Source organism: Alligator mississippiensis, chromosome 3 (genome assembly GCF_030867095.1).
Source record: "Alligator mississippiensis isolate rAllMis1 chromosome 3, rAllMis1, whole genome shotgun sequence".
Lineage (NCBI taxonomy): Eukaryota > Metazoa > Chordata > Crocodylia > Alligatoridae > Alligator > Alligator mississippiensis.
In genome coordinates, this window is record NC_081826.1 from 198,558,681 (window position 1) to 198,581,112 (window position 22,432).

A 22,432-nucleotide genomic window follows, 5' to 3' on the forward strand; every position below is an offset into this window, starting at 1 on the left:
GTAAATGGATTGCTTCACTCTGAAGGGTAGCAATCCATTACACATTTCACAAGAACCAGCCATAACTAGATAGAACAAGAAATACTTGTGACACCATTTCTGTTATTTCTCTCAACCAAAAATACCTTTCTCTCCAACTGAATAAGTTATATTTAAACCCATGAAAATTAATAAGCATTTCTTTGTACCAGTGCAGCTTCATCAATGTTGGAAGCTATTAAGCAGGCCTTCAGCTTAGAAAACTTGCTGGAAAGAGATTCTGCACCCAATGCAAGCTGCAGCTTCCTCAATAGCTACCATGGGTGGAGCTGAACCAATGCTGAACAATACTTACAGTAGTGTAGGAGTGATGTTGTAGTCATGATGGTCCAGAAATTATGAGAGGCAAGAATTTCTTAGGGTGATGTATTTTATGGGACCAACTGTACTTGGAATAAAGTTAAACAAGCTTTTGAATGCAAGGCATTTTTCCTCAGGTCTCTGATCACAGGAAGCCCGGCACCACATAGTGAAACACAGCAGAGGGGAGAGGTGAGAGAAATTCTCAGGGGTAGCAGACACACTACGGACAGACAAAAAGATGCTGATTACTGGAAATTCAAGACCTATCAAAAGGGAGGAGGGTCAATCTCATCTTCCTTGTATGGAAAGAATTCAGGAATTTGGTAAATTATAATGTGCCATAAACTCAATATCCATATTTTAGTCCTTGGTTCTTGGTTCTTAGTGTCTAGCCAGCTTATGAATTTTTGTTCCCAAGTTCACCTTTTAAAGTTGGTAGGTAGATTAGCCTTGAGCACAAGAATAGTGTGGTCTGAGAGAAAGTGGTTGTATTGTGAGAAATATGCTCCTTATGGTATATGTATGTCTCTGTCCTTTATATATTTTTCTGCAATGTTATGTTTCTTGCACAAAAACAAGAATTGTTCTTATTTGTTCATAAGAAGAATGCTCATGAATTTTACCCAAAATGAAGTATTTGGTTGCTTGCTGTCTGTTAAATCACTAACACTCTTTCCAGCAATACTTTGCTAGTTATTCCTTGGCAGTCCCGCATTCAGAGGGAAAGCCTGGCTGTACCTAAAGCAATACCAAAACTCCCCATGACTTCACTTCCTCATGACTGCACTTTGAGATCTCATCTCTGACACTGCTTGACGTTGGAGAGTTGAAATCAAATGATAAAATCAGAACACACAGGTGTATATAAAACATTCACTGCGTGTACATACACACTTTCGCTAAGTAGGCTAAATTGGGATCTAGAACAGCACAGGCCTCTCTCTTTTTTAAAGGTTTGAAGCATTTATTTCATTTGAAAGATCTAGGACCAAAAAAGAAATGGCTGCCAGAATCTGAACCTTAACTTGGTGTATAACAAGATTCCAGTTGCTATAAAATAGGTCATGAGTGGGTAGAACTTGTTGACAACAGGAACTTTAAATGTCAGAGCACTAGAGTAATGCCGGTAGCACAAATTAAACAGTAATTAAGAATCTGAACAACATCTCTGTTTAATTAATCCAGTGATACTACAATTCAATGTTTCAACATTCGCTCTTTCTGTAGAAATGAAGGTTTAAGCATTTGATGCTTATTGAAAGCTTAGCTGTATAAATTTACTCTCAGCCTTCCAATCCTGATTTATTTCTCTCAGGCAGTATTTTCCACAGCAAAGCTAAACTGACTCTCCTGAGCATCAGGAAATGTTAAGGTACCTAGTTTCTGGTGGACTTCTGTTGTAGTCAAGTCATCCTCTCCTATATCTGTGGAATCTGCTGTAGAAGCCGGACCTTCTCCTAGAACTGTGCCTTCAAATCCAAGCACACAATTCCTAGCCCTTGTGATTGAAAAATAAAATCCTCCAACTGGGACCTGAGGATAGCTGAAGCAGTAAAGTCTGCCCGAGTTCAAAGATTACCTGAAATAATAACAGTACTATTGACTGCCCTCATTGTAACCTGAATTGTGACAATGATGATTTAAATGTGAAAAATAATTATTTCTATGGGAGAGATTTTAGCAGGGAGATCTAGTTAATGTAAAACGGCCATAATCCAAAACTGCTTTGTTAGGTGCCCAAACCCCCAAACATCTTTTGCTTTTGTGAAAACCTTCAGCTTCTACAAAGCAGCTCTGCATTTACACACAAACATCTACAGAAAAGTGAAAGTGTAGGGTCAACACATTAAACTGAATTTGTTATTCAAGTTAATTAATGCTAATTGCATGCCTCTGGTTATATATTCTAATATTATAAAAGCCTTAATCTGTCTGTCTGTCCATAACACTCTGATTGTCTGACTGAAACAGCCGATCAGAATGCGAATAAACATTTGGACAGGAGGTGGTGGTGCAGAGGAGCACCACCATGATGGCGGGGGCACAGGGAACAGAGTGGGACAGCTTCCTTCCTTTGTTTTGTGAACCAGGAAAGAAGTCCAGAAAAAAGAGGAAACACTGCACTCTACACAAAACTAAATGCTTTTGTTGAAATTGTTTACGTTGAGACAGCACTCTCTCTCTCTTCCATTATGTATTTGCATAGAAACTGAGAAGCCTCTGAAACCTCTGCATGTTTTTGTAAAGGAAACAGAAGGGAAATTGGTGTCACTGATGAAATGAGTATATGCAAAAGAACCTGTGCAAATGCTGCAGACACTTGGCTGTTAAACTGCAGGTGCAATGCAGAGAATTTACCAGCACCAAAGAACTCGGATTTCTTTTTTATCACCTGCAGAAGGGGGTTTGGGGATTGAGCAAGTGAAGGTTACTACTGAGTTACACTGAGTGTGGAAGAACTGCCTGGTTCATCTCTAGTTTTCCCAACTAAACTGAGTCCAGTGATCTTACCTTAACAACTGCAAGCAGAACTAGCAAAGTTAATCACACTAGTAAAATGAGCTGAGAATCCTACAGCTGTGGGGGTTCAAAAGAAGCAGCTTCGCATGGCATTGGACTGACTTGGGATGCACTAACTCATTCTTCCTTTCACTTACATTCTGGCATCCTATACTCCAACTAGTCAAATTTGTCCCAGGGTCCTCCTGAGATAAACTGTCTGCCTGGAGGAAAGCGACATTTGATGATTTGTAAGGTTCATGTAGTTTCTCCACATAGGATAGAAAAGGATGTTGCCTTTCATCACCTTTGTGCTCCTGTAAAAATGTTTATGGTGCCACAAGGGCCAAGCAAACAGACATCAATAACCCTTGTCACATCACAGATGGCCAGAATTCGTAGCCATGACAAAAGCAGTGTCAAGTTTTGCTGGTATTTATAGTTACTTTACAGTGCAAAAAATGCTGGCAGGCCTGAGCTGCCCACGCTCTCCAGCTGCCCAGAGAGGTGCTCCAGGGACCTGAGGGGCCCAATCCTGTGCACCCTGAGAATTTCTGTGCAGAACTGGGTCCCTCAAGCCCTGGGAACCCCCACCTGGCTTTCCCTGCTTACTGAGAAGTGTCACCAGAATCTCTGATGCATGTCTCAGTAAGTGGGGAAAGTCAGGGTGTCCTTACTCATGGAGATACACCCCAGAGATCCTGGAGGCACACCTCATTACACAGAAAAACTCTTGCAAAAAGTTGCCTGGAGGCAGGCTCTTCCAGGGTTTGAGGGACTTAATCTCGGGAATTCCTGAGGCACAGGACTAGGATTACACATCACCCATTGTCCCACAGCATCAACAGATGGAACAACAGGCAATGTGTGTTTTGCAAGACGAATCAGATCAGCTGTGCAAAGACACCTCATTTGGCAACATCTATTTCTAGCCTCAGAAAGCTTTCAGATAGGGTTGTTTTTCTTTTTTCATTCTGAAGTGCTCCACAGCTGCACTTGTCCAGATTAACCAGCAACAGTCTCGTGCTAATTTTGTGAATGATGGGTGACATTGCTGCTTAAACTGATATCTGTATCTGACATCAGTTTCTCTCATTTGTCTGATTCAGGGTATGTACACACTGTATTAAGCAGTGTTAAAGTAGGAGCAGTTTTGCTACATTTGTAGCATGCCCTTTTGAAATGTTCCCCTTTTGAAACTACTTTAAATGTAGGTGAGTCCACACCTTCAAGCAACTTTTGCTTTTCAGTTCCTTTTTTCACCTTGCAGAATAGTAGACAGGCTTCATGGTATGCAATGAAATCAATGAATAACCACAGCCTTGCAAAACAGTACAGCAATACAGTCAGCCAGCACAGGTTCAGGGGTCAGAGCAAGAATACCTGACCTGACTATCCAGTAATGCTGAGAGAGCTCTTGCCAAAAATAGTTTTGCTCTGCTTCCAAGCTATAAGCAAGCATAAGGAAATCCTTAGTCACAAGGAGAAACTGCCTTGAACTACAATGTCATATTTAATGAAATAGTTTGAATGTTTGTAATAGTTGCCCATTAGCCAGTTTAGAAAGAAGACGAGATTCATCTTCTTATCTAGGCCATTGTTTTGGTCTACGTGTGGAAGGTCCTGACTTAGCTCAAAGTCTTAACTTTTGAATTTTATCTTTAGAGGCCTTTAACAAAGTTAACCTAAAAATTACCCTTAAGCAAACATCCCTCAGCCAGGATGTGGGAAGAAGCCTGATTGCAAGTACAGCTCATGATAGCTCTGGAGGCTTGAGCAATGATGCTAAGTTATAGCCAGGCGACTTCTGTTGTTATAGCCAGAGGGCATGTGTTTGAGTTATAGCCAGGAGGCTTGAGTTTGTGTTGTTACGTATTACACCGGTGGCTAGGGTGAGGCTATAAGGGGTTGGAGGAGGCCTCAGGGGGAACCCTCAGTGGTGGGGGAGCCCCGGCGCCAGGGAGGGCGCAGCGTACTCATTGGGGGACTCACAACAAAGGGTGAGGACCCCAGCGCCAGAGCAGGCGCAGCATACTCAGGGGGAACCCCCAGTGGCATGGGGACCCCAGCGCCAGTAAGGGTGCAGTATCCTTAAAGGGGCATCACAGCGGAGTGTGAGGACCCCGGCACCCAGCGTGGGCACAGCGAGCCCCAGAAAGGGGGCAGTATTATTAGGAAGCCCAGCGTGGGCACAGCAAGCTCCAGAGAAAGGGAACTACTGAGCAGCCCAGTGCGGGTGCGGTGAGCCTCTGAAGAAGGGCTTAGCGCTGCAGTAAACCCTGGAGAAGGGTGAAGTGCTGCAGTGAACCTCGGCGAGAGGGGGTAGTGGTGCGGTGAGCCCTGGGAGAAGGGGGTAGCAGTGCAGTGGGCCCGAGAGTCAGGGAGCGTAGCCGAGAAGTCCCCAGAGTGGGCACAGAGAGCCCCAGACAGGGGGCGGTATTTTAGAAGCCCAAGTGTGGGCGCAGAGAGAGCCCCGGAAAGGGGGCGTTATCGAGAAGCCCCAGCACGGGCGTAGCAGGCCCCAGGCAGGGGGGGGGCAACATTACAGGGAAGGCCCCAGAGAGGGGCAACATTACAGGGAGGCCCCGAGTGGGCTCGGAGACAGAGGAGGCTCCACAACAGAGGAGGCCTCAGAGAGTGGGCGAGTGCATAGAAGAGGCCCAAGAGACGGGCAGTGTACGTATAGAAAGACAGACCAACGTCTATCCCATCTGCAAGGCTTGGGGCGTGGTATCAGGGGTGGTTGGAGCCACGCATAGCCCATAAGGCTAGGGTACCTGGGAAGCACCCATCATCCAGGGAGACCCCCAGTGGGTCCAGGAAAACACGGGGACAGAGGTCCCAGCTAACCATGCCCAAGGAGACGTGAGGCAGCCTCCCAACTTTACCTAAACATCAAAGACGTGGCGGGCGAGAATCCGAGGGTGCCCTTGGGCCGACTTGGCACGGAAGAGGGGGCCTTAAGGAGATCACGGCCCTCCTGGAGGACCCCGCCGTGACACCCACATTCCGAGAAATCAAACCCTAGGAGCCTTTTAAAAGATTGGAAATAAAAGTCAATTCAGTGATACGGAAATTCTTCAAAGTAATTAACATGGTCAACAAAAGAAACTAATTACCAAGCAAAAGAATCTGTTAAGTAAGATCTGAGCCCAAATTTGGGAGTAGTGAAAGGTTTGGGTAGGAGGGGCCCAAGACGACAACTCACTCAATAAAAACTGTAACCTACTGTCCCAATTTGGAGGTAACCTCACTTGCAGAACAACGAAGGAAGAATCGCAAGTGTAGGTGGGATCAGACTGATCACCTGAACCACCCTTTCTGTGAACACGAATCTCTTAGTTCATGCTGAAGCTGCGGAGCACCCGAAAGGGACTGAAGGAAGGGGACTTAGTCCTATCAGTATTGAGGCCAGCCCATTGAATCGTATTGCTGAGGCAAGCCCATTGAACTATACTACTGAGGCCAACCCATTAAATTGTACTACTGAGGAATGAAACCATATTTAGGTGTTTGGCTTCTCGGAATTCTAGGATTGTAAGTATATTATGAAAATAATAGTATTGATTCAAATTTAACTTTGAGTTGTAATTGTAATTGTTTTAAGGAAGTGCATTGGGAGCATTGTTTCTGATATATGTAATTATTGTGTTCTTAATGTTTGTGGTATTTCTTAAAGCTAAGCAGTGTTATATGTGTAGCAAAGAATTTTAAATAAAATTGTGTTGTTTGAATTAAGTGTGCAATCATTGTGTAATCGTGCAGTCAACTAAATACTCCCCCAGCCAGGGCATCAAACGAATCAGTAAGTTGTGTGGGATTTTCTCTATTCCATAACCCACTAGAGACATACAACTTCAAGTGGCTATACTTAACTTACTAGAAATAATGTGAAAACATCCAGTGAATGAACACAGAGCAACATATGACAGAAGTGGAATTTGCTGGTATTAGGGTAAAATGACATGGCACAGCTGAAATGAAACAAAAAAAAATGGTTGATAAAACTTTTTGCGTTGCTACAAAAATGATTCACTGCCAGGAATTATAGAAGTATTCTGTTTGAATTCATTCATATTTTTGGCAAAAAATAAACAAACAAAAACAAATTCATTGGAGAACAAATAATGACCAGCTCTACAGAGAGAGAACCAGTCTGAGTAAAAGGGAACCAAATAACAGTTCTGCTACATATGAAAGAATAGGGGAACTGGAATCTTTCATGCAAAGGCTATGACTAGGGTTAGTTTCTAACTGAAGATTGAAGGATTGCATCTTTAATGCTTCAGGGCTGTAGGTTGTAGCCATGTTAGTATAAAGACATAGGCAGACAAAGGTCTTCGGATGAATCTGATATCTTTTATTAGATCAACTTAAATAGTTGGGGAAAAAAAATATTGGCAAGCTTTCAGGTTTAAAAACCCTTCATCAGGCTAAGGAAGTTTCTGCAGTTGGTGTGTGCTCTTCCTGGATGGAATGAATAGTAAAGAAGCCAGAGGCTGGCATGCATGTGAGATAGGCAGTCAGTGAAGATGTGAATTGAGGAGTCAGTAGGTGAGAGAGAGGCTGGGGGGGTGGGGGGGAGAAGGGGGATGAATGTAGCAGTTAAATAATGGAGAGATACCTGGGGAGTCAGATGTCAGGCAAGTTATAATGTGTGTCATAAATCCAATGACTATATTTAGTCCATGATTTTTTGTATCCAGGAGGTTGATGAAGTGAAATTCATAGACTCGTCTCTGAAAACTGTTTTGTAAGTTCCCTTTGAGGATCAGGACTGAGAGATTGGAGAGAGAGTGGTTTTCTTGTGAGAAATGTGCCCCCACAGGTAATTGGGTATTTCTGTCTTTGATAGATTTCTGTTGTGCGTTCATTCTGGTGCGCAGTTGTTGTTTGCTGTCTCCTACATATTTTCCATCAGGGAATTTGGTGAAATATATTACATTTCTGGAGGTGCAGCTGTTAGATGCAGGGATGCTGATGGCTCTGTTGTGGGGTGTAGTAATTGTGGGGGTGGTGGATGTGTTGTCAGGTTTTGCATTTCTTGTCATGGCATGGTCTGGATCCTTTTGGTGTGTTCTGGGCTTGAGGAAGTTTGCTTCTGGTGATGAGGTTAGCGAGGTTCGATGCTTGTTTGAAGGCTAGGGCGTGTGGTTCTGGGAAGAACAGGATCTCTTTTTAGTATGGGTTGCAATTGTTTGGGGATTTTCCATATGGGTTTGAGAGAGGGATGATATGTCGTAACCAGTGGTGTGTGATACGGGGCGGGGTGTTTCTTCTGTACTGCAGCAGTTCTTCATGTGGTATCTGGGTGGCTTTTTCAAATGTGCAATCTCTCTGTCTGCAGGAGTGTCCTTATTGCATGAAAGCCATTTTCAGATTGGTGAGGTAGCAATCCCAGGTGTTCTCAGTGCAAATTCGGTGGTATCTGAGGGCTTGCCTGTATATCACAGGTTTGGTGTGTTTAGGGTGATTATTGGTTCTGTGCAAATGTGTATGTTGGTCTGCGGGTTTCTTGTATAACGTGTTCTGTATTTTACCAATCTGGATACTGATCATCGTGTCTAAAAAGGAGATGTTGGTGCTCAAGTATTCAAAAGATAGTCGGATGGAGGGATGTTGATTGTTGAATTTCTGATGTAACTCATTCAGAGATTGCATGTTTTCAGTCCAAATAATGAAGATGTCATTGATATATCTTAAGTATAGCAAGGGTTTGATGGTGCAGCCCTTGAGGAATTCTTCCAGGTGGCTCATAAGAAGGTTGGTATACTGTGGGGCCATTTTGGTGCCCATAGCTGTGCCCGTGGTCTGGAGGAAGTGTTGGTTATTAACGTGAAATTGTTGTGTGTGAGGATGGAGTGTACAAGGTCAGTAATATCTTTGGGTCTGTATTCTGAATTGTAATCTTGCTTTGTAGATATGTATGGCAGGCTTGGATGCCATCCTGGTGTGGGATGTTGGTAAGCTGGTAACATCTATGGTGGCTAGGAGGGTGTTGCTGGGAAGGTGGTCTATGTTTTTAAGTTTCCGTAGAAAGTCTGTAGTGTCTTGGACAATACTTGCTCTGTGGGTGACGAGCGGTTTTAGGATTGATTCGATGAAACCTGATATTTCCTCAGTTAGGGTCCCATGGTTGGATATGATAGGTCTGCCAGGGTTCCCTTATTTGTGGATTTTAGGGAGCATGTAAAAAGTCCCTGGGTAGTGTGGGGATCAAGCTCTGTAGTTTTTCTTGTAGTCCTGATGGAAATGATTTGATGGTATTTTTGAGTTTCATGGTGAAAAGGGGAGTAGGATCTTCTTGTAGTTCTTTGTAGTAGGTGGTGTCAAGTCAGAGAGTTGTCTGTTGGCTTCCTTTATGACATGTAGTCGTCACGGTTTAGGATGACAATGGCTCCTCCTTTATCTGCTGGTTTTATTACTATTTGGTGGTTAGATCTTAGAGATTCTATGACCTCTCTCTCCCTGGTAGGGAGAGGTTGTTATGGTGGCGTGTGTTGTTGATTATTTCATTGTTCATTCTTTCCCTGAAGCAGTCAATTCAACAGACAAAGTTAGAGTTTTGTCCACTGTGAGGTGTCCAATCTGATGGTTTTTTGGGGTTGATCTTTTCTTCTGTCTGCTTGCTGCCACTGAGCTGCACTCTGTGGGGCTGGCAGAGCCTATCGGAACACAGCACTGGCTCTGCCCCCCTCCCGCCAACAGACTGCACTCTGATTGGTTCTGCCAGCCCCACAGAGCACAGCGCCAGCTCTGCCAGCCTCCTGCCACTGGCTTGAGCTCCATGGGGCAGGTGGAGCCGATCAGAATACAGCCTGGTGGCAAGAGGCAGGCAGAGCTGGGGCTGCGCTTCACCTCCCACCGTCGGGCTGAGCTCCATGGAGCCCGGCGGTGGGCGTGGGCTGCACCCAGCACCAGGCCCAGGCAGCAGCGGCAGCCTCCTGTGATCTGGCGCAGATCCAGGAGCCCACACCCCTGGGAGGAGTCCAGTACAGCCCTGCAGCCCTCCCAGGGGCGCGACCCCCCAGATCTACACCTGGATAACAGGAGACTGCTGCTGCCTGGGGCCAGCGGCAGCATGTGTTCCCTGGCGCTGGGTGTGGGCTGTGCCCAGTGCTGGTCCCAAGCGGCAGCAGCAACCTCCTGTCATCCAGTGCAGATCCGGGAGCCTGCACCCCCGGGAGGAGTCTGGCACAGCCAAGCAGCCCTCCAGGGGATGTGAGCCCCCAGATCTGCACCCCGGATGAGAGGAGGCTCAGGCTGCCTCTCCCACCTAGTTCCAGCACTGAGTGTGGGCTGTGCCCAGCACTGGACAAGATTGCTGCTGCCGCAGCCTGAGTCTCCTCTCATCTGGGGTGCAGATCCAGGGGCTCTCCCACTCGGGAGGGCTGCCGGGCTATGCTGGATTTCTCCTGGGGGTGTGAGCCCCCAGATCTGCATGCCGGATGAGGGGGAGTTGCCACTGCTGCCTGGGACAGCAGTTTTCTCCGGTGCTGGGTGTAGCCTGTGCCTCGTGCTGGTCCCAGGCAATAGAGCAGCCTCCTCTCATCCGGGGCACAGATCCAGGGGCTCGCATCCCCCAGGAGGGCTGCCAGGCTGTGCCGGACTCCTCCCGGTGGTGCAAACACCTAGATCTTTGCACCAGATGAGGGGAGGCTGCCACTGCTGCCTGGGACAGGTGGCAACAGCAATTTTCTCCAGTGCTGGGCGCAGCCCATGCCCAGCACCGGTTCCAGGTGACAGGGCAGCCTCCTTTCATCCGGACGTCAAAATGAAACGATGGTGTTTCGCACAGCCCTAATGACATGCAATATCTGAAACATCAAGACAAGAATATGCTATAACAGGCTACAGGTAAAAGCAAAGGGGGTAAAGGTATTGGTAATGCCCTGCTACTGCAGCAATAGAGTAGTTGTTGGTTAACTAAGGTATGCTCAGAAGATCCTAGGGAAAGGACCATACCCCATGCTACAGAGGAAGGTAACCTCCTCCCTGCCCCTTCCCCCCCCCCAATTAACACCCACCCACCCCTACCTCAGTCTATGCCAGCCTCCCAAATTAGATGGTTAGCACAGCTGTGAGCAGAAAAACAATTTTTTTAGATCGAGGGTGTCAAACCCACCTTGTGTTCTGAGCCAGATCTGGACTCCAGGGGGTCCTTGTAGGCTGTCTCCAGCTCCAGCATAGGAATTGCACAGCTTTGGCATTGAGGAGCAGTGGGGCTAGCACTGGACAAGGTAGGGCAAACACGCAGTGGCAGTACTGTAATGACAGACCAAAAGGCAGCAGAGGAATCAGACCTGCATCACCCCTTTGGCTCATCCTCCTGCTGCAAAGGACTCTGCCTACAGGCCTCAGGGACCCAGAATCCACAGCAGGCCATGTCCCTACCATGTCTCAACTGCCAGCCAGTAGCCTAGTGGGCCAGATAGAATGGCTCAGCAGGCCAGGTCCAGCCAACAGACCACATGCTTGACACCCATGTTACCAAATTTGCCCATTACTTTGGGGTGTGCTCATTTATTAGGGTTAGTTTCTAGGGTCTTGGTGATTCTGTCAATGTGCTGCTTGTGTTACTATACGGAGCTGTATCTCTCCCTTCTGCAAGCCCTCACCCCCAGTGGAGCTATCTTGCAGGACTCAATCTCAATGGGACTGGGTTCCTCCAGTCACCAAATCAGTCATACACACAAACACACACAAATTAACGTGACACGCCTGACCTGGCTGGGCTGATCAGTATGGACAGGCTGACACCCTCATATGCCAAGAATCAGTTCATAAGAGCAACAATAAAATGCAGTCAGACACAAGCACACAGATGAACAGAATCCCTCTAAATCCAGCTGGGTGTCCAGATGACACCCTCATGGGCCAGCATTCAGTTCATAAGGGCACGTCTGAGTCAAACTGGGTCAATCAGCCTGTACAAGCTGATCCCCTTATGTGTTTCAAACTCAGCACGTCCCAATCTTTGGCCTCTTGATGAGCAGACCCCACAATATTTTTGGGCTTCACAGGGATCTTTAGCATAGGTAAAAGAAGCGTTGCTGCAGAGCACGGGAGGAAAGAAAAGCAGAGAAGGAAAAATATACCCAATTACTACCAGTTTGACTATAAAAGTTATTTATTGCTAAGCATATGAAATATATAATAGTACTAGTAGTAATAGACATGCAAAAGAAAAACAAACACAAACAATTACAGTACTACCCTGGTTTCACTAAGTATTTGGGGAAACTTAGCTCAAGCTTAACTGATACAGTTCAGGTTCAGAAGTTTATGCCTAGAGAGAAGAGAGAGAGCGCTGGGATCTCACCTAGTCCAAGATACTCAGGCTACAAAGCTGACAGGCACAGTCTGTAGCACAATCCTTGAAGAGAGACGATCTGTTCTTCCAGCGTCCGAAGAACGACAGGGGATGGTGTCAGCACAGGAGTTTTCTTCTTTCCTTTTCCTCTCCTTCTCCTTTCCTCCTCCTTCTTTTTCTTCTTCTTCTTCTTCTTGAAGCACACACGCTTTTTACAGATTTTTATACCCTCAGTTCAGCTGCTTCGAAGCACCCTTAGTAGTGTAAATCATTGTCTTTTCTATTGACAAGGGGTTATCTGGTTTGGAACATCTCAAGAAACTGATTGATAATCAGGAAACACTTAAGATTAGGGAGTAACCCAAATACTTGGGAGCCAGCTTGAGATTCCTATGGATGTCAGATATACTGATGGGATATCTCATGGTTTCTTCAGGAACAATAGATAGCTTGCAGCATCAGGATTTTGGATTTTTACTTGTTGTGCACAAGCCTCAGCTTAGCATGACTTTTCCAGATTTTACTATAGTCTTTTAATAGACTTAAGACAATTACTGGGGTGTTCATAACCTTTTGTGGAGAGGACTCCTACCAGTCGTCTCGGGAAAAGTATGACAACACCTGTGATTAGGGCTCCAGCAGGCTAGATGCTGTGATGAACCCTTAACCATTGTTCAAATGTTGCCCATACCCCCTCGGACTCGGTCTCTTGCCTCAGCATTCCCTAACCCGGCAACCGAGTTTTAGTCAATCAAGTTTAAATAGGCCTCCCATAGTGGGACCGGGGAATGTACGGCCCGAGATGCCTATTAAACTTAGAGCTGTGTGTGTGTGTCTGGGGGGGGAAAAGTCCTTAGTAAATCCAGATTAGAACTGGTCTGATAAATGCTGAGCTGGGTGTGTGAGAACATGGGTTGATTAACATTTGAAGCACAGATTCCCCATCATGCAGTGCTCCCCTGCTTCTCTGGTCCCAGAATTCACTGCAGTCTCTGCTTCAGGCTTTCTGTTCTCCATCTCTCATGTAAATGAATGGTCATCTGGTTCCATCTCGGATGTAAATGAGACCTAGGGCAGTTGGTTCACTCTTGTCACCCTTATCTTGAGGGTCTTAGGTGCATCTCTCACTGCATCTTAATCAGTTTCGTTTACGTAGAGGAGGGGAGGGGGGTGAGTCCTTGTGAGTCAGACAGACTGCATCCTGTGCCAGGGTTGCCCAAGAACACAGAGCTGAGACGTAACACATACTCTAGATTTCTAGTACCAGTCAACACACCTCAGTCAGAAATCTCCATTCTTAGCAGTTTCTTTTTCTTTTCTTTTCTTTTCTTTTCTTTTCTTTTCTTTTCTTTTAGCCAACATCCCAAAGTTTTGGGGAAGGTGTAGGACCTCTGCACTGCAGCCAGGCAACTAGATCAGCAACACTCAACCCTGCATGTAGGATCAGCTGACTCTGACTCTGCTGTTTGGTTCCAGGGTTCTCCTTAAGGAGGTGTTGAAGCACCTGGCCCCTGCTGTGCAACAAACTGGTCTCAGTGTACATGGAGCTGTTGTCTATGTGACTTTCCTGCTGCCTGTTCCTGCATTCCTGCCTGTATACTCAGTTCCTGAACTTCAGTACCCTGGTTGACTTCACACACTCTGATTAGCATATGCATCACTTGGTACACTGTAATTAGCATGTAATTAGCACTCTGATTAGCATGTCAGAATTTCTTATCTTACCGTAAGACCATAGACAGAACTAAAAGAAAGCACGGTAGTTATAAAAGAGCTAGCCCAGAGCAAAGTTAATGAAGGGTTTGAATGTTGGGATTTTTTGAGTGAGGTGGGAATAGTGGAAAACAGCAACAAGAATTTGAACAGCCAATGCAAATTTAAATGAGGGAAAAAAGAAAGTGCTTGAAAGAAAGTGGGGGGGGGAATCTAGTGGGGTCCTTGTCTTTCCCCTTTAATGAAAGCTTACATTTGTGCTCAGTATTACAGCTTTTGAGGTATAATTCAACTCCATCTTCATCTACGACATACAAAAATGGCAGTTTAGAAAACACAAGAGCTGGGAACAGATCAAGTCATGGCAAAAATTTCCAGAGTGGATCAGAGTATACGAGATTTAGGGCACATTGTAAAACCCTTCGCTTTGACAAAACTTCCTCAGTAAAACAGGTTAATAACTGGAGGTGGAAAGAGAACAAAGAAACAGAAAATGCATGTCTCAAGCCAAAAAGCCTCCATGTTTTAAGAGAAGACAGAGAAGAGCAGATCTTTTTATGAAGTCCACCAAGGGCTTTGCCTTGCAGACTTAAATTTACTGGGGAAATTCAATAGCATCCATCATCTTAATATCTGAGCTAATCTATGTAAGATACAATAGCAGATATGTGGAGCAATCTATACAAAAGTTTACACATTCCAATTACCAATGTCACTTAATGCATATGTGTATGTGTAATCTTCCCACGGTCTAATTGAACAAAGATTCCTGCTGTGTCTGTATATGTATTTGTATTATTTTATTACATACACACACACACAAAAGTACATATATGGACACTGGGAACCTTTTTGTTCAACTGGAAAACAGGATGCAATACCCTGGGAAGATTTAAATAATCTTTTGCTTCCTTTTCCCAAAGGAGAGAAAACCAGTCTGTTCAGCTTTTTGCTTAATAGATTTTTCACATCAGACAAGCAGCTCTAGCATTCATTTGCTAACTCTCAGAGTAAACAGCAAGAAATTTAAGACAGTGTAAAATCACTGGAGCTTCTTTGTACAATACTAAATGATTATCAAGAACCATGCAAACTGATCTTTTCTCATCTCATGAAAAGAAATTGAATCACAGTATGGAAGCCAATACCCTATATCACTTCAGCACTGTACAATAAATTATTGCAATATAAACTCGCCCTATTGCTGAGTTCATTCTTGTTCTTACATGCCTGTTTCTTAGTAATCAGGTATCTATTCTGATTGCCTGTAAATTTGGATTGAATCACTAAGGCCCTTCCTAAGTAGAACTTAATTTTTTTGATAAATGCTTAGATTCTGAAAGGAATTGGAACTTACGGTAGAGGCGATATCTTTTATTAGACCAAATAGATGTTTGCAAAAAAAATTCTTTATTTGCAAGCTTTTGGGCACAGGCACCCTTCTTCAGGCATAGGAGAAAAGATTGTAAAAAGTTCTCCTAGATAGAAATGAAAGTTCATATTTCTTAGGAGAGTTGAAGGTGTGGTTAAATCTCCTGTTTAGAACAGTTTATTTTATGCAGATTAAGCTCAGAGAAAAGTTGGAATAGTCTGTTTACCTCCAAGTTGTTTGTGGCAAGAAGGATATAAAGTCATATTTCCTTTTGGTTATGATATTTTATATTTCACAGAAGAGTAAAAAGATGGAATGCTCTTCTGGGCAGGAATTTCTTTTGTGGTGAGGCATCTCCTGGCTCTGTGATAATGCAAATTACTTCAAACGAAGGCAGGAGCAGGATCACAGGTGGTAAAACTTGCTTCCTCGTTGTAAAATTACAAAGATTCTGATTCTGAAACTTATTTCCAAATGATTCAGTAGTTCAATATACCATTCAAAAAAAGCTGTGAAGCATCAAATACCAAAAACTAATGGCAACCATTCTTTTGTCTCCTGGGAAGATGCTCGTTGCCCTGCTTTTTTTCCTAGTGGCTTACTATTCATGTCACTTATCAGTTTCCAGTTTATGCTTACACTAAGCACCATTAGGAGACAGGGCACAGTAGCTCACAGGGTGATATTTGATTACCAGTGTAACTACAAGGGTTCAGTTTCTTTTCTTTAATGCAAAATCATATGATCTTAGCAATTGTTCCACTGCATTGAGTCACTCATACATGAGGCCCAGTTTTTCAGTATATGTTGAGATGAACTCATTCATGCCAGCAGCCTCATTGAACTGAATGAGACTACTTCCAGAGTGAATAGCACTCGATATGAGTTGCCAGCCCCAAGTATTTAATTAACAGTTCCCTAGAACTTTTGTTTTAGCTTTCACATGGATGTCTGTCAAAGGCATTACAAATAAAATAAAGGGCCAATAAAGAGCAATTGGTTATCCAAGTATTCCAAACCAATGACAACTAATAATCACCTGTTCTTTTGGGGTGATTCTTATATCTGTATGAGTTTCAACAGTAGGTCTTCCTATTTTTAAATTAAAAAAACACATCAAGTAGAACATAGTTCCTGCTAAGGAAAAGTTCTTCAAACCGTCATTGCAAGGTCAAATTCAGGCCCACACCCGCAAACGTATGAGAGATTATATCTATGCAAGCAGTTCCACTGACTTCACTTTAATATCTCATGAGCTTGATGAAATTACGTATGTTTTACAGAGAGCAAAACCTTAAGTTCAAAAGTAGTATAGGACCTGTTGTTTCTAGTGGTGGTTTCAATCAAGAAAATGAAGCATCTGTGATTACAGGATCAGAGCTATATTCTTTAGACCCAGGCACATACCTTGATCAAGCACAGGATTGTTTGGACCTGTTTAAGGTAAATTGAAGGTCCAGTTGTTAAGTTCATCTCCAGTCAGTCCAGTGAAGAGAAATAATTGTATTTACTCAAATATAATATGAGGAAAAAAGCACCTTGTCTTACATTTGTATACAAGGAAACCTAATTAAATACATTGTCTATCATTTAACCGCTGCCAAAAGCAACATGTGCTCAGGAATGGAAAGCAACTAATCAAGATCTACATGTGCTAGAACTGACCCAGTCTTCTCATACTTTCAAAATCAGTCTGTGACACAAGGCGCAGACAGAAGAGTACCTTTGCAGGAAGCACCATGAGTTACAATAATCCCCTGGATCCAACACATTGGCAGTGGAAAGTTGGGGCTTGGCAGGTCTTAGCCCCCCCCCAAATTAATTTTGCAGCAGCCAGTGACAGTAGCACCACCATGGCTCCGCTTGGCATGCAGCCAGGCCAACACCCCATGCACGCTCAACTCTGTACGGCTGAGGAAGAAGAGGCTAACTGTGCATGCGTTGCACTGTGCAGAGCATGATCGAGTTGTAGCTTTTGTGCTGACAAAAGCAAGGAGAAATGCTCAACAAGGAGAAATGCAAAGTGCCTAGGGAGGAAAAATGTCCAGCACACCTACAGCCTAGGAAATGACCTGCTGGGTGGCACAGAGGTGGAAAGGGATCTTGGAGTCCTAGTGGACTCCAAGATGAACATGAGTCGGCAGTGTGACGAAGCCATCAAAAAAGCCAATGGCACTTTATCGTGCACCAGCAGATGCATGACGAATAGGTCCAAGGAGATGATACTTCCCCTCTATCGGGCGCTGGTCAGACCGCAGTTGGAGTACTGCGTGCAATTCTGGGCTCCACACTTCAAGAAGGATGCGGATAACCTGGAGAGGGTCCAGAGAAGGGCCACTCGTATGGTTAAGGGCCTGCAGACCAAGCCCTACGAGGAGAGACTAGAGAAACTGGACCTTTTCAGCCTCCGCAAGAGAAGGTTGAGAGGCGACCTTGTGGCTGCCTATAAGTTCATCACGGGGGCACAGAAGGGAATTGGTGAGTATTTATTCACCAAGGCGCCCCCGGGGGTTACAAGAAACAATGGCCACAAGCTAGCAGAGAGCAGATTTAGATTGGACATTAGGAAGAACTTCTTCACAGTTCGAATGGCCAAGGTCTGGAACGGGCTCCCAAGGGAGGTGGTGCTCTCCCCTACCCTGGGGGTCTTCAAGAGGAGGTTAAATGAGTATCTAGCTGGGGTCATCTAGACCCAGCACTCTTTCCTGCTTATGCAGGGGGTCGGACTCGATGATCTATTGAGGTCCCTTCCGACCCTAACATCTATGAATCTATGAATGTGCACACAGCCCCCCAATTATATTTTTTCCCTCTGTCTATGACCAGCAGAAGTTCACTGTTGGGTCCTAGGGACTGTGGAATCCAGGGGCTGGCTACCAGTCTTCAGCTGGTCTCCCATAGCAAAACCCCTCCCCATCCTAGCCGCTTTGCTGTTTTCAGAATGAGAGATGGGAAAGGGAATCGAGGGAGCTCATTCTGGGGAGTCCGCAGGCCATGCTAGGGGGTGGGATGAGTGGATTGGAGCCCCCACTACTTAAGGGGGGACTCCAGTCCACCCATCCCACCCTCCAGCATGGGCTGAAAAAACCCTAAACCAAACTCCCTCTGCTCCCTTTCCCCACTCCCATTCTGAAAACAGCACCAGTGCTAGGAGGCAGAGAAGACAGAAGTTACTGAGGGTGCTCACTTTTGAAGCATCTTTGAAGCATTTCATGAGGGTTCAGATTTTCATGGGATCAGGCCTAAAAAGGCATTCTGCAGCTGTGCACTTCTCTTTGGTCATGGCTGTAGAGTGCTTTCAGGGGCATCATCAGGCAAAAATTGTCACTTGTGTCTGCGCCTACAGTTCCTTTTTTCCTTCCCTAAATCTGACTTCTGCTGACTTGGCCTAATTTAAATGTATTTATTCTTAGAAAGTACCTAAGAGTAAGGCCTTCTAAAATAGCTACACAGTGGAGAAGGTAAAAAAGGAGTCAAACATCTCCTACAAATCCAAATTTGGCTATTGAAGCCGAGGCATTAAAGTTGTTGCACCTGTGGAGTTAGTATCCCACTAGTGTGCCTGAAACTCAAGTGAAAGCACATACACATGATATTCAACTAAATATTCACAAGAGTTAGTTTTCTGAAATATTCTGGTCACTTTTAAATAATTTTGTTTTTATTTTAGCAGTGACATTTCAATAGGGAAAATGAAATCTGATAGCTCTTCCAGAGAAAGGGTTGAACAAACCAAACATTACAGAACCAATTAGTCACCTTTTGGGTGACCTATCAACTTTTGCAACTTATTGTTATCAGCTTTTGGAACCTTGCAGAGCGGGTCAGGTTGACCTCAAGTTGTGTTTGACCGCAAAAATATAGTTTCAAAAGTACACACACAGCATTATCTTTCTATAGTCACCTTTCATACAGGAATAACCTCCTAGAGACAAAATGCTGAGGGCCCAGGCTGACATTATTTTGTTGCACTACAAAATATAGAGGCTACTGGCAGGCTCATAATGTACAGTTCCCTAGTGGGAACATGACGAAGTTGCCACAAAGGCAGACTCTGTAGCCAGGGGTCTATAGGGGCCTGCTCCTTAACCTCCTCTGCCCCCAGTGCCAGGAGAGCCTTTGGTAAGAGCTGATTGAGACTGAAGACCACTGTAGCAGCTGCAGGGGCTGATCTAGGAATCTTCAGTCTGGGGTTATCTGGGGGAACTTTAAAGAGCTCCTGGCACTTGAACACAAGCAGCCCTTTAAAGTTGCCTGTGCAACTGCCTGCAAGCCATCCTGGGATGGCAAGGGCTGACTAGGTAGGGATGCCACCCAGCCAGCCATTGCTGCTGAAGTAGCTTAGTCCCTGTTGCCACTGGGCAACTAGAGGGCCCAGATAGCCTGCATTCTGCCCCATGGGCCTAGGGCTAAGCAGGTGGTCTCCTAACCCTGTCAGCTCCTCCCCGCACTGTCCCCATTGCTGACCAGTAGGGAAACTGCTAAGTCAGTTCCTGCTGCTGCTGCAGCCACACAACCTCCCTGACAGCTGGGCAGGTTATCAGGGAGTCAGCTGCTCTTCCTCCCTCTCTCCCAGGAGCATTGTGTGATAGTGACCCAAACACACATTAAATTTGTTCCGGCAAGACAAAGAAGTTGCTGCTTGAACTGCATTTTTTCTAAAAAGTTAGGCAGTGGATTTGTTTGGGATGGTTGGAATAGGGATGATACATCCTCAGGCAGGGGGCTGGACTAGATCACAGGAGCTCAGCCTCAGGCCTGCAAGCCAAATGCTGCCTGTGGAGCCATGGCATCTGGCCCACAGGGCTCCCTGTGGGGTGGGAAATTGGGCAGTGGGGAGCAGTGACCATTAATATGGTCACCCTCCTTCTGCCAAATCCCCAAGCTCCATGCATCCAACAGCAGCCAGACCATACTCCCTGCCATTGGCAATATGTAGAGGGTGCACGTGGGTGCACGTGCACCCCCTGAGATTGGCAGTGCACCCCCTGCAAAAAGAGCCACCAACACTGCCGGTGGCACCTGCGGGCGGTCGCCGCTCACCCTTCCCGCCCCTACCGCTGACACCGCTGGTGGTGTCTGTGGGAGCTCACCACTCACTGCCGCCATGCTCCCCAGCACCAACACTGCCTCCGCCATCTGTGGGCAGCCCCTGTGCCCTTCCAGCCTCCAGGGACACGTAGCATTCATGCTCCCTGCCTTGCATCTGGATTGAGGCCAAGCCATGCTCCTTGCCCACATGGAGTCAGGCCACACCTCCTCCCTGCACTGGGCTGGCTTGGGGCTGGATCATGTCGCTTTTTCCTTGCTGAGCTGGTTTGGGGGCCTGCCGTGCCCCCTCAGACCCATGGGGCAAAGCCACACACCCTTTTCCCTGTGGAGCTGGGCCATGCACCCTCCCCCATCAAGGCCAGGTTAGGGCCAAGCCATGCCCACTTTTCTCCATGGACCTGACTCATGCCCCCTTCCCCTATGGGGATAGTTTGCAGCCTGGCTCCCCCCACCCTGCCTCCCTTCTGCATAGCCATATGGTACCCACCACACCTGCCCTGGTGCCAGATCAGGACCACAATCGGGATCCGGCCTATGGATAAATGGAGCACTGCCCATCTAGCCCACGGGGAAGGGAAAGGTTGAGAGCACCACCAAACTAGATGACTTCTGGAGGTCCCTTCCAGCTGTACTCAACTGATTCTGATTTGAACAACTATTTGTATAGCAGGGCAAAACATGGGGATGTGTGACCATTCACGTTTTGTTCTGCTAATCTTGCATATAAAGTGGAACAAATGTAAGATCTTCCTGGTTCCTGAGTCACCTGTATGGGCAATGATAGTCACTCATACTGCAGTGTACTTTCAGGCTCTTTACCTGGTTTATTTTCAAACACAAACAAGATACAGTTCAACCAAAACCAGAAGCCCCCCAGATGAGGCAATATAGTCTATTTCTTCAGAGCCCTCTCTATCTCCCTTCTACTTTCAGGCAAATCTGACACTCCTACCTGTGTCCCACCCTCTCACCTGTTGGCTAGCTACTCTCTGGTGTTCCCTCATTTTTGAAGGACGTAACATTGCTGGTAAACCACCTTATGACACTCTTTGTTGCTTATAAGGGGTTGTGTCCAGTGCTATTTTAGAAACTCAAACCTTCCATTTTTATGGCCTTTTCCTCATGCTTAGTCTTCCACATTTTCCATTACTACAAAGCCTTAGGAATAAAAGCTTGCTCTTGTCTAGATCAAGTTGTTGCTCCCCTGCAATGTTGTTGCCTAGAGCTAAATCTTAGGGTGCTCATTCATATTTAACTTTAGGTTCCTCAGTCTAAACTCAGGTGAACCATCAGTGAATTCAGCAGGAGGGTAAACCACAAGAATGACAATGCACTGGTTAAGCCGGTTTTTGTAATTCTGTCCACATTTCTATGCCTATACCTCATATATCACTGCAAGTAACTGTCCATGGGTTCTTCCCAGGACCCTGTGGGTATTAGAACATTTTGTCAGACTGCTGTGTAGGCATCAATATTTTGGGGTCTCACCTTCTCTTTGGATACAGAAACAAGCTATATGTATTTATCTTAGTGATGCTTTTGAGTGATGAAAGTTACAATCTTTTAGAGGCATGCTAATTGTCTTTTCTATTGCGGTTGCGTAAAAGGTCAAGTGGAAATGAAGACATTTATTAATAAAGCTAGAAATGTAAAAGTGCTTATCTTCATGGCAAGTTTTCTGTTCTGTCCCAGGATGTGCTTACCAAACTGCAAAATGGAGATAAAATTCCATAATGTTATTCATCCTTCTGTCTCAATACATATGACCAAATAGGACGTGTTACTGACCATTCTTCTTTTGTTGCTAAGGTTCTGGATAATCATCTTGGTGATCATGTGTGGGCACAACTTACAATAGCTCCATCCGAAGTTTTAATTAATCTTCCAATTTCTCAACAAGAATTTCTGCCACATACTTAGTTTCTGTGTCAGACACTTTCTCTATCCACAGTCTCTCAGGTTTACAGCACATACTTGGTCCTGATCCCATTCACACCAGGCTTAGATGGCTTTTAATTATATTTGTTCTGAAGGATTACGAGGATCTAGGAGTAATCATTACAAAAAGCATTTTCTGAACATAATTTTATACAATAAATGCCCATAACAGACTGCCATATGGGATCACATTCTCATCTCAG

At 45.3% G+C, this 22,432-nt stretch overlaps 1 protein-coding gene across 1 annotated transcript in view; it reads right to left on the reverse strand.

The window, feature by feature from the left end:
* Positions 1-22,432, reverse strand: part of RFK (riboflavin kinase) — a 57,285-nt gene that overhangs the window by 24,034 nt on the left and 10,819 nt on the right. The gene's annotated exons all lie outside the window — the stretch shown is intronic.